The sequence below is a fragment of the Ascaphus truei genome, chromosome 9 (genome assembly GCF_040206685.1).
Source record: "Ascaphus truei isolate aAscTru1 chromosome 9, aAscTru1.hap1, whole genome shotgun sequence".
In the NCBI taxonomy this organism is placed as follows: Eukaryota; Metazoa; Chordata; class Amphibia; order Anura; family Ascaphidae; genus Ascaphus; species Ascaphus truei.
In genome coordinates, this window is record NC_134491.1 from 25890078 (window position 1) to 25902678 (window position 12601).

Here is a 12601-nt window from a genome sequence, read left to right on the forward strand (position 1 = left end):
ATACAGTGGAGCCCTCAATGTACCAAGTCTTGTTTCAGTCCGAGACAACAAATCTGCGGTTTAAAGGTCCCTAAAGAAGACAAATCTACTTTTCCTGAAGTTTATGCTGAGTTCAAAGATGTCTTCGACAAGTTACGCTCAGAGGTTCTTCCCCCACATCGGCCTTTTGATTGCCCATTTGATCTTTTGCCAGGCTCTGTTCTTCCTAAAGCCAGATCTTACCCTCTCTCTCTTCCTGAGACCAAAGCTATGTCTGAATATATTCAAGAAAACCCGAAGGGGGGTTTTATTCGGAATTCTTCATCCCCAGCTGGGGCTGGCTTCTTCTTTGTTAAAAAGAAAGGTGGGTCTCTCCGCCCTTGTATAGACTACAGGGGGCTTAATAAGATCACTGTGAAGAACCGTTACCCCCTACCGCTCATCTCTGAGCTTTTTGATTGCTTACAAGGGTCCGCTATCTTTTCCAAATTGGACCTTCGAGGAGCATATAATCTTGTCCGTATACGCCAAGGCGATGAATAGAAGACGGCCTTCAACATTCGTGATGGGCATTATGAATATTTAGTCATACCTTTTGGCCTTTGTAATGCTCCGGCAGTATTCCAAGAATTCGTAAATGAGATTTTTCGAGATCTTCTCAATCTTTTTGTCATAGTCTATCTTGACGACATTCTGATTTTCTCTAAATCACTCTCAGAACACATCCATCACACTAAGCACACTTGTCTCGCCTTCTGGAGAATCTTCTATATGCAAAACTAGAGAAGTGCCTATTTCACCAGAAATCCATTTCTTTCCTGGGCTATATTATTTTGGACACCGGATTCTCCATGGACCCTGCCAAACTCAAGGCAGTGCTAGAATGGCCACATCTGACCTCCTTGAAAGCTATTCAATGATTCTTAGGATTTGCTAATTATTATCGCAAATTCCTCAAAAAAAAAAAATATTCTAATGTAGCTCCTATCACGGCCTTGACAAAGAAAGGAGCAAATACCTCTTCCTGGCCACCTGCGGCACTTCAATCCTTCAAATCTCTCAAAGAAGCTTTTGGCTCTGCACCTATCCTGTGTCACCCAGATCCCAAACTACCTTTTACTCTGGAGGTAGATGCATCTGATGTTGGCACCGGCGCCATTCTTTCTCAAAGGCAATCCCCTCAGGCCAAGCTTCACCCCTGCGGTTTCTTTTCTAAGAAGTTTTCCTCGGCGGAACAGAATTATGAGTTGGCAACAGGGAGCTCCTCGCTATCAAACTCGCACTACATGAATGGAGACACCTCTTGGAAGGTACTGAAAGTCCCATTTCAATTCTCACAGATCATAAAAACTTGCTGTACATTGAAAACGCCCGTTGTCTTGGAGCTCGTCAGGCTCGATGGTCTCTATTCTTCTCTAGATTCAATTACCTTATTTCTTATATTCCCGGGTCAAAAAACCTGAAAGCTGATGCACTGCCCCGCCAGTTCGTGGTCGAAGACAAGTCTGAAGATATATCGGAGACTATCCTTCCTTCCAAATACGTTATTTCTGCCAATTCTTTTGACGTCCTGGATGACATTTTGGCTACTCAAACAAACATTCCCAATGGTCTTGAGGTGCCGGATGGTTGTCTGTATGCTGCTCCTCAATTTTGCAAAAAGATTCTAGACTGGGGTCATTCATCTAAGTCTGCCGGTCATCCTCGTACCAGAAGTACTTCTGACCTTATCAGACGAACCTTCTGGTGGCCTACAATGCTAAAGAACATTGAGGAGTTCATCAAATCCTGTTCTATCTGCGCTCAGGGTAAAGCTGCACGCAACAAGCCACCAGGTCTCCTACACCCACTGCCAGTGCCTGAATGCTCCTGGAGTCACCTCTCTATGGATTTTATTGTCGAGCTTCCTATTTCTAAAGGAACGAATACGATTTTGGTTGTCATCGACAGATTTTCAAAACAATCTCGCTTCATCCCTCTCAAAGGCCTACCCAATTCCGCTACCTTAGCTGATATCTTTGTCAAAGAGATTTTTCGTGTTCACGGGGTACCACTGACCATAGTATCCGACCGTGGACCTCAATTCGTCTCTAAATTTTGGCGTGCATTCGCCCAAAGAATGGACATTGCTCTTCATTTTTCTTCAGGGTATCATCCCCAGACCAATGGACAGACTGAAAGAACTAACCGAACTTTGGAACAATATCTACGGTGCTTCATTTTCGACGCCCAAGATGATTGGGTGGACCTTCTCCCATGGGCTGAGTTTGCCCACAATTCTTTAAGGAACGAATCTACACAAGAATCACCATTTTTTTAATCAATTATGGATGTCACCCAGCACGGTTTCCCATTTCCTCTTCTCCCTCTGGGGTCCCAGCAGCGTACAACAGAATCAATTCTTTACAAGAATCATGGAGGAGGATTCAGAGGACTCTTCTGGAAGCAACTCGCAGACAAAAGGTTCAAGCGGACTGTTATTGGCGTAAGGTGCCCAACTTCAAACCAGGAGACAGGGTGTGGCTCTCTTCCAAAAATATCAGGCTGAAGATATCCACCCTCAAATTGGCTCCTGGGCCCTTTCTCCATTTTGGAACAAATCAATCCGGTCGCATACCGGTTACAACTACCTCCTTCTATGAAAATACCTTCTGTCTTTCATGTTTCTCTCCTTAAGCCTCTGTTTCAAAGTTCTCAATTTCCTAACACTTCTTCTACTCCCAAATTGGTGATCGTACAATGTCAAGAGGAGTACGATATACAGTCCATTATCGACTCTAGAAGGTCAAGGGGATCAGTCCAGTACTTGGTCCACTAGAAAGGGTTTGGACCCGAAGAGAGGTCCTGGATACCCAATCACCAAGTACATGCTCCCACTTTGCTGAAGCGCTTCCACGCCAGGTACCCCCACAAGCCATATTGGAGTTGTCCTGAGGCCGCTCCTCAAGGGGGGTTACTGTAAGGAATTGGAGAATACAGCCCCTGCGACGTGTTCCCTCCTTACCGCCTGCCGCACAGCATTCCGCTGCAAGCGGTCAGAGAACGCGCCCCTCGCGGCTCGCTTCCTCCTTGCCTCCTACTGTACAGTCTCCCGTGCACATTACAGAGCGCGCGCCCATGGAGGGCTTTCAGGTTTCCCATGGAGTTTGGCTCCACCCCTCCACTTGTGACACGCGGCCACCCCTCGCGGCACGCACACGTGATGTGCGTGCACCGCTCCCCAGCTGCGCATCAACACTAACATCTTCCTCACCTGTCTCCTGCTTCTCTCAGCCTACCCTGCCTCCGCAGTGGCCGCTCCACCCCCTTCTCTCATTGGACTCATGTTACTATATATGCTCAGCTTTGTCACTTCCTCTTTGGCTGAGCATAGTTATTGGTAGCCTTGTGTTCCCACGTGTTTGTCTCTGCCTTGTGTTCTCTGTACCTTTTACCTTATTGCTGCTTGCCTCCCCGTGTACCGACCCAGCTAGACTTTGGACCCTGCTCAAAATTATCGACCCCGGCTTATCTCAGACCTTCCGACCTTCTCCATCCCTGACCACGGCAAATGGACAATCTACTTCTCTATTGGCTCCAACCCTTGACCTTGGCACCTCAGACTGACTATTCTCCTGGCACCTACCTACGACCTCGGCAAGTATCAAGACTAACCCACTCTCTCCAACCCAAACCCGGCGATCTTGACTATCCACCCTCCAGGCGCGCCTATGCCGCTGTGGGTGCGCAGTTCTATACTTTCCCACCTCAGCACCAGGGTCCCGCCTTGTTCGTGGTGAGCGCAAGCGTTACAAAGAGTTGGGATAAAAATAATCATCCAACTGCTGACTTTGTGCGGAACCAAAATGATGAGTCTGACAGTGACAGAGATTATGGTGACAAAAGGCGACCGGGTCATTTGTCAAGTCGGATGGATGCTAATGATGAACATTTTCGACCACAGGATGGCCTACCCTAAGGGTCTCCACCTAGTGCTCAGAGTGAGCTGGATCCTGAGGCTAATGATTTTGTCCTCGGAACCACATTCAAGATGAGGAAGGGAGTGAAATTGAACTATCCCCGTAAGAGTATAGTAAGAGTATAACGGAGATCCCAGAGTAGGGGAAAGGGGCCAGGAGAGGCAGTCACACTTACCCCCCAGTGAGGGAATATATATATATATATATATATATATATATATACAGTGCTTGACAAATCACCCAAAAATCTACTCGCCGAACCAAAAAATCTACTCGCCACCTAATCCCGCCCCCAACCCCGCCCTTAGTCCCGCCCCCGCTTTAAAAAAAATACATAAATAAAATAAATTGAGTAAATTCCTAGTAAGAACATTCGTTTTTGACATAAGTTTATTTATTGTATTACATTATACTACAATTAGTCCTTGGTGTGTGTGTGTGTGTGTGTGTGTGTGTGTGTGTGTGTGTGTTGTGTGTGTGTGTGTGTGTGTGTGTGTGTGTGTGTGTGTGTGTGTGTGTGTATGTCGGATCGAGAAAAAAAAGCCAGATGTGAATGACTAGTTTCCTGAACCCCTTAACCAATGTCTGGACGCCTCGCTTCACAATATCTAAAGCAGCAATCCCGCCTGGGATCTTACCTGATCCGCAGTCCCTCAATGTCCAGATACCTTAATTCCCGCAATGTTATACATTGGAGGGGAGGCGTTCCCTACCTGTCTTCTGGGTTAGGGGGGGTTCCGATGTCTCCCGTGTGAAGCTTGAGTCAGATCTGGAAGAAAGCAGTTTGTTATTTCGGTGTAGTATAGGGCTGTTAAGATATATAGGGTAAGATATCCATGTCCAGAGTGTGAGACAGAGAGAGTGTGGGTGAGAGACAGAGAGTGAGAGAGAGACAGAGAGAGAGAGAGACAGGGGAGAGACAGTGAGAGACAGAGGGGAGAGAGACAGAGAGGGGAGAGAGACATAGAGGGAAGAAAGACAGAGGGGAGAGCGACAGAGAGGGGAGAGCGACAGAGAGGAGGGGAGGAGAGACAGAGAGAGGGGGGGAGAGACAGAGAGGGGGGGAGAGACAGAGAGAGGGGAAGAGACAGAGAGGGGGGGGAGAGACAGAGAAGGGGGGGAGAGACAGAGAGAGAGGGGGAGAGACAGAGAGAGAGGGGGAGAGACAGAGAGAGAGGGGGAGAGACAGAGAGAGAGGGGGAGAGACAGAGAAGGGGGGGGAGAGACAGAGAAGGGGAGAGAGACAGAGAGAGGGGAGGAGACAGAGAGAGGGGAGTAGACAGAGAGAGGTGAGGAGAGACAGAGAGGGGGGAGAGACAGAGAAGGGGGGAGAGACAGAGAGGGGGGGGAGAGACAGAGAGGGGGGGAGAGACAGAGAGAGAGGGGGAGAGACAGAGAGAGAGGGGGAGAGACAGAGAAGGGGGGGGGGGGAGACAGAGAAGGGGAGAGAGACAGAGAGAGGGGGAGGAGACAGAAAGAGGGGAGTAGACAGAGAGAGGGGAGTAGACAGAGAGAGGTGAGGAGAGACAGAGAGGGGGGAGAGACAGTGAGGGGGGGAGAGACAGAGAAGGGGGGAGAGACAGAGAGAGAGGGGGAGAGACAGAGAAGGGGGGGGAGACAGAGAAGGGGAGAGAGACAGAGAGAGGGGAGGAGACAGAGAGAGGGGAGTAGACAGAGAGAGGTGAGGAGAGACAGAGAGGGGGGAGAGACAGAGAGGGGGGGAGAGACAGAGAGAGAGGGGGAGAGACAGAGAAGGGGGGGAGAGACAGAGAAGGGGAGAGACAGAGAAGGGGGGGGAGAGACAGAGAGAGGGGAGGAGACAGAGAGAGGGGAGTAGACAGAGAGAGGGGAGTAGACAGAGAGAGGTGAGGAGAGACAGAGAGGGGGGAGAGACAGAGAGGGGGGAGAGACAGAGAAGGGGGGGAGAGACAGAGAAGGGGGGAGAGACAGAGAGGGGGGGGAGAGACAGAGAGAGGGGAAGAGACAGAGAAGGGGGGGGAGAGACAGAGAAGGGGGGGAGAGACAGAGAAGGGGGGGAGAGACAGAGAAGGGGGGGAGAGACAGAGAGAGAGGGGGAGAGACAGAGAGAGGGGGGGGAGAGACAGAGAAGGGGGGAGAGACAGAGAGGGGGGGGAGAGACAGAGAAGGGGGGGAGAGACAGAGAGAGAGGGGGAGAGACAGAGAGGGGGGGAGAGACGGGGGGGGGTAACTGATTGACTGGGGGGGTGGGATAACTGACTGGGTGGGGGGGTGGGATAACTGACTGGGTGGGGGGTGGGATAACTGACATATGACTGCCTGGGTGGGGGGTGGGATGACTGACTGGGTGACTGCGTGGGGGGGTGGGATGGGTGACTGGGTGGGGGGGGGGGGGTGGGGTGGGTGACTTGACTGGGTGGGGGGGTGGGGTGACTGGGTGGTTACCTCTGGTGTCCTGCACACACACATTCTCTCTCTCATATATACACACACACACACACACACACACACACACACACACACACACACACACACACACACACACTCAATCTCTCTCTCCCATATACACACAAACACTCAATCTCTCACACACACACACACACACACACACACACACACACACACACACACACACACACACACACACACACACACACACACACACACACACACACAATCTCTCTCCCACACACACACAAACACTCAATCTCACTCTCATACCCACCCACACATACACACACGGGAAGGGACGTGCGCGGAGGGGAGAGAGGAGAAACACCCTGCTACATCCTGCAGACCCGCGCGGGGGCAGCGGTAGCACCGGAGGGAGGGGGGGGGGGGGGAGAGAGAAAAGCTCCGGCTACTGCAACATCTTCAGACCCGCGCGGGCAGCAGTAGCACCGGAGGGAGGGGGGGAGAGAAAAGCTCCGGCTACTGCAACATCTTCAGACCCGCGCGGGCAGCAGTAGCACCGGAGGGAGGGGGGGGGGGAGAGAAGCACCCCGGCCAGTTAGAGTATGTTACGTCCCGTGCGGGCAGCGGGAGCGCCGGAGAGAGGGGGAAAGATGTACCAGTGTATATATAAATATTGAAGTGTATTAAATTCCCCCCACCTCAAGCATCTGTACAAACTCCTCCATGGCCGGATCAGTGCAGGTCTTGTAAGGAGCTGACACAATTATACAAGAGGATACTATGGAGGAGGAGGAGACACGCACGAGGAGACACGCACGCACTCCTCCCCTCCCCCCCCCCTATTACTTACCCGTGCAGAAAGGGCGGTTTGAAGTCCTGGCAACTCCATCCCGCGTCACAGCCAATCAGCTCTGATTTTTTTTTCCCGATTTTTTTTTTTTTTTTTTTCGAGCAGGGGATTTTTTTTTTAGAGAGCAGGGGAAAGGTTACTGGCCACGAGCCAATATCCGATCGCAGCTGGCGAGTTGGCGACCGGGTTTGTCGAGCACTGTATATATATATATATATATATATATATATATATATATATATATATATATATATATATATATACACACACCTCTACTCTGTGTCAGTTGGGCAAGCCATGTGTTATAGACTCTAAGACCCCACATTAAAGTGTTGCATGTCATCTGTCACACTCAAGAGCGTTCCTCACCAATAAGGGATTTGTTGTCCAATGAAAGATAGTGGTGCCGGCTGGAGTACAATGCAGGGATCCACATCTGCAGGGTCACAGGAGAGAAGGAGAGGTCTCTGTCGCACATTCTGCTTAACACAAGGGTTAAAGCTTTCATATCTTTATTTGCAGACAGAGCAATGAAAGCAGCTGTCTGCAAATAAAGACAACATGAAGCACCTGAGACCTGTGTGGTGGAGACCTCTACTTCTCTTCTATAGCTCTTTCCTTTCTATTAATGACCCTATTTTAACCCTAGGTTTACAGTAGAAGAATTCCCTATAACCTGGACCGCCCTCGTCTGCCGAGCTGACAATGGGCCTGGGAGGGGAGGGCGGGGGGCGGGGGGGTGTCAGGTTAAACCTGTGAACTCTCAGAACAATACACAGAGGTGCAGAACCCAAATATAGAAAAAGCAGCTGATGTCAGGGGCTGGCATGCTGTCACCACCCCGGTGTGGCTTGGGAAAAACTGGTGACAATCCAGTAGCACCGGGGAGGTGGCAGCTGCTGTGCCCCCCATACCCCGGGCAAAAACCCTTCACTGCTGAGGGGGCAGGAATATGATGTGAGGCTTTCACACGTTCACCAAAAACTACAGGGAATTTGGGGAGAAGTGGGGATTGGTGACAGTGAAAAAGAGAAGGGACAGTGCTGGAGAAAGAAAAGAGGGGACAGCGACAAAGGGGCAGTGGCAGAGAAAAGGGACAGTGATAGAGAGGAGAAGAGGGAGAAAGTGGCAGAGAGAATGGATTGATAGAGAGATGGGGCAGAGCAAATACAGGGAAGAGGGGATAGGATATAAATAAGGGACAGAGAAGAAGAGGAGACAGTGGCATAGATATCACACATTGGGTGAGATGTATCAACTTAAAGAAAGTGCACATACTGTAGACGTTTGTTTTGCTCCATGTTCTGCTGGTGTTTGCGGCAAATATAATAAAGTGTTTCTTACCTTTGATGCGAATTGTTGGCCAGAAAAGTTTACGCCACCTCTGACCTTGCTGATTTTTTTAACGCAAATACCAGATACAAAAGTGACCCATGGAGACGCAGAGTTTGATATATCTCCCCTTAATCCGGGCATCGTGTAGCTCTCCCTAACTCCTATTATCACTTCTCAAATCGCAAAAGTGATGCAAACATTAAAAAAAAAAAACCTTGATACATTGACATGATGAAAATGACGCTATTTGCATACATTTTGCCCCAAATGTGCCTTGATACTGTACATCACCCCCAAAGAGTGACATAGACAGTGGCAGAGAAGGGACAGTGACATCCCAAATATCAGAGGGAATTCCACAATGTGATTTTTTTATTATCACCATTTTAATTGCATGTAAAGTGGTACTTTCTTGTTACAGAGCTCCATATAAAGATGACATGTCCCTCTTGCTTGTGACATACAGAGGTGCTGTGTACACAGCCATATATAAATATGAGCGCTAATAAGTATGAGGTGTGTTATGGGATTCCTGCCCTTGTGCTGCCTGGGGTTGGATTATAAACGCTCTACATTCCTGTCCCATAATAGACCCCAGGATTAAAATGACCAGCATTCCCGTAGCTGCATTGTTCTGAGGACAATATAGACCCAAAAGAACAGGTGCAGATTAATCCTCACTCCGCCCCCAGCAGAGCAGAGGAGGAGGGAGTGTTATACCTCGACGGCTCTCTCTGGTAGTGAAGGGGTTAATATAGGGTTTGTTGCTATTTTCGTTCTCTTCTAAAGTGTCCAGAATTAAAAACTCCGGCGCTGACTTCAGATCCCAACACAACGCAGGCACTGCACAGCGAGCTGGCGCTGGAGAGAGGTGAGTCCTAATGTGAGGTATAAGGCAGTCTCACTCATTGGGGGGCAAGCCTTACTCACCAGAGAGCAGTCTCAATCATTGAGGGCAGTCTCAATCAATGGAAGGTAGTCTCACACATTGGGGGAAGTCTCAATAATTGTGGGGCAGTCTCACTCATTGGAAGGCAGTTATAAGACTTGTTATAAGACAGTCTCAATCACTGGGGAGGGGGGCAGTCTCACTCATTGGGGATTAGTGTCACTCATTTGGAGACAGTCTCATTATTGGAATGCTGTTCCACTTATAGGAGGGCAGTGTCGCTTATGGGGGACAATCTGGCTTATTGCACTTCGATCTCACTTATTGGGGGCAGTTTCACCCATTGAGAGGGCAATCTCATTCACTGGAGGGTGGTCTGACTCATCAGGGGTAGTCTCACTCATTGGAGGGAAGTCTCACTGATTGGAAGGTTGTCTAACTCTTGGTCGGGCAATTTCACTCACTGTAGAGTAGTCTAACTCACTGGGAGAAGTCTCACTCATTGGAAGGCAGTCTTGCTCATTGAATGGCAGTCTCGCTTACTGGAGGGCAATCTCGCTTATTGAATGACAGTCTCACTCACAAAACAGCAGTCTCACTCATTGGAGGGCAGTCTTACTGATTGTAAGGTAGTCTCTCTCGTTGGTGGGCTGTCACAATCATTGAACGGCAGTCACACTCATTTGGGGCAGTTTCACACATTGGGGGCATTCTCACTCACTGGAGGGGAATCTCATTGATTGGAAGGCAGTCTCACTTATTGAAGGGCAGTTTCACTCATTGGAATGGGGGCCTCACTCATTGTACGGCTGTTTCACTCATCGGGCCCAGTATCACTGTTTGGAAGGCAGTCTCACTGATTGAATGGCAGTCTTACTCTCATTGTGGGCAGTCTCAGTTATAGGATAGCCCACAATAGATCTCAGGGTTAAAATGACCAGCATTACCATATCTGCATTGTCCTGAGGAACAATAAATACCCCAAATGGACAGGTGCAGATTAATCCTCCCTCCAACAGAGAACAAAGGGGGGAGTATTATTGCTCTCAACATGTCTGTCTGGCAGTGTAGAGATTAATGGGGTGTTACTATTTATGTTCTCTTCTCCAGGATCCGGAATTAAAATCTCTGGCAGGGACTTCAGATCCCAACATAACACAGACACTGCACAGTGAGCTAAAACTACAGAGGGGTGAGTCCTAATGGAGGGCAGTCTCATTCATTAAAAGGCTTTAGGTGGCACTCTCATGCATTGGAAAGCAATTTTACTGATTGAAAGGCAATATCACTAATTATCTCATTGATTGGAATGTAGTATAACTCATCGGGAGCAGTCTCACTCATTGTGAGGCAGTCTTACTCATTGGAATGTAGTCTCATTCATCTGAGAAGTCTTATTTATCGGGGGCAGTCTCACACATTGGAGGGAAGTCTCACTCATTGGAAGGCAGTGTCACTCATTCGGGGGAGTCTCACTCACTTTAGGGTAGTCTCATTCATTGTAAGGCAGTCTATCACTCATTGGAATTCAGTCTCACTAATAGGGTGTAGTCTCACTCATTGGGGGGTCGGTATCACTCATCAGTGGCAGTACCACTCATTGGGGGGGGGGGGTCAGTATCACTCATCAGTGGCTGTCCCACTCATTGGGGGGTATCACTCATCAGTGGCAGTCTCACTCACTGGGGGGGTCAGTATCACTCATTAGTGGCAGTCTCACTCATTGGGGGGGTCCAGATCACTCATCAGTGGCAGTCTCACTCATTGGGGGGGTCAGTATCACTCATCAGTGGCAGTATCACTCATTGGGGGGGGCAGTATCACTCATCAGTGGCAGTCTCACTCATTGGGGGGGTCAGTATCACTGATCAGTGGCAGTCTCACTCATTGAGGGGGTCAGTATCACTCATCAGTGTCAGTATCACTCATTGGGGGGGGGCAGTATCACTCATCAGTGGCAGTCTCACTCATTGGGGGGGTCAGTATCACTGATCAGTGGCAGTCTCACTCATTGAGGGGGTCAGTATCACTCATCAGTGGCAGTCTCACTCATTGGGGGGGTCAGTATCACTCATCAGTGGCAGTCTCACTCATTGGAATGCAGTCTCTCTTATAGGAGGCCACATAATAGACCACAGGATTAAAATGACCAGCATTCCCATATCTGCATTGTCCTAAGGAACAATATATACCCCAGATGGACAGGTGCAGATTAATCCTCCCTCCAGGCCCCAACAGAGCACAAAGGGGGGAGTATTATTGCTCAACATGTCTCTCTGGCAGTGTAGAGATTAATGGGGTGTTACTATTTATGTTCTCTTCTCCAGGGTCCAGAATTAAAAACTCCATCAGTGACTTCAGATCCCAACATAACACAGAGAGCTAACACTACAGAGAGGTGAGTCATAATGGAGGGCAGACTTGTTCATTGGTAGGCAGTAGGGGACAGCCCCGCTTATTGTGGGCACCTTTCGGTGGCAGCCTTATTTATAAGGAGGCAGTCTCACTCACTGGAGGGCAAGGGGCAGTATTACTCAGTGGAGGGAAGTCTGACTCATTAGGAGCAGTCTCACTCATAGGAGAGCAGTCACACACATTGGAGGGCAGTCTCATTCATTGGAGGACAGTCTCACTCACTAGAGGGCAGAATCACTCATTGGGGGTAGTCTCGCTCATTAGAGGGCACTCACTCATTGTAATCGTCACTCATTGGAGGTCAGTCTCACTCATTGGCTCGGGACTACAATCCCCAGGATGCACTGGAACACCTCTTAGACCCCCATCTCCCCTTTCGTCCTCTAGGTTGTCTCTTCCATCGTCAACATGCCTGAACCGTGAGTATACCGACCGCACCGGAAGGTTCCACCACCGCTGCTGCTGGGAGAGTGGGGGATGGTTTTGCTGGAACTTAATTGGTTTTATTTTTTAACAATAAGCAGGAAAATAATTAAAAATGTTATGCAAACTTTTGTTTTTCTTAGTTTGTGGACTCAAAAGTTCACCCAGTTTCAATAATAATAATAATTTTTAAAAAAAGACCAGAGGAAGAGCCTTTCTCTGGTTCTGGTTTGAATTTTGCTCAGTTTAAATAAATTCCACATTTGAACTAACCTCAAAGATCCGAAAACATGCCCATCCTTCGTATATGTATACTGTATATAGACATATAGATTTTCATATAGTGTGTACACAAAT

At 48.9% G+C, this 12601-nt stretch overlaps 1 long non-coding RNA gene across 1 annotated transcript; it reads left to right on the top strand.

The window, feature by feature from the left end:
• The first annotated feature begins 9203 nt into the window (after positions 1-9203).
• On the top strand, positions 9204-12240 carry LOC142502673 (uncharacterized). Its single transcript, XR_012803822.1, has 4 exons — positions 9204-9388; positions 10517-10598; positions 11734-11804; positions 12209-12240. It is a non-coding gene; the product is annotated as an uncharacterized LOC142502673 (long non-coding RNA).
• Positions 12241-12601: the final 361 nt, after the last annotated feature.